Raw genomic sequence first — 341 nt, forward strand, 5'->3', positions numbered from 1 at the left:
TCGCTCGGTCACCTAAGAAGAATCGTCCTCGATTCTTGGGTAGACGATGCAGGTGGCTGACAGGAGATAGGTGACGGAGGCAAGCGACAAAGGAAGTCTCGTATCTTGCAGATGAGCATGAGGGAAGGTCGCACAGGTGACTTCTAAGGTCAGGGGCCTAGGGAGCTTGTTTGCACAGGTCACTGTTCTGAAGCGCAGGTGGTCTTGACGGGAGCAGCAGTGATGATCAGTCAAGGAGCTTGTCAATTGTTCCACAGGATCGCTTGAAGACACAGTTAACTTGTCAAGCGCCGTGTCAGTCGTAAATGACACGCACACCGTTCTAGAAGATTCTGGACCAA

Source organism: Penaeus monodon, chromosome 29 (genome assembly GCF_015228065.2).
Source record: "Penaeus monodon isolate SGIC_2016 chromosome 29, NSTDA_Pmon_1, whole genome shotgun sequence".
Classification (NCBI taxonomy): Eukaryota; Metazoa; Arthropoda; class Malacostraca; order Decapoda; family Penaeidae; genus Penaeus; species Penaeus monodon.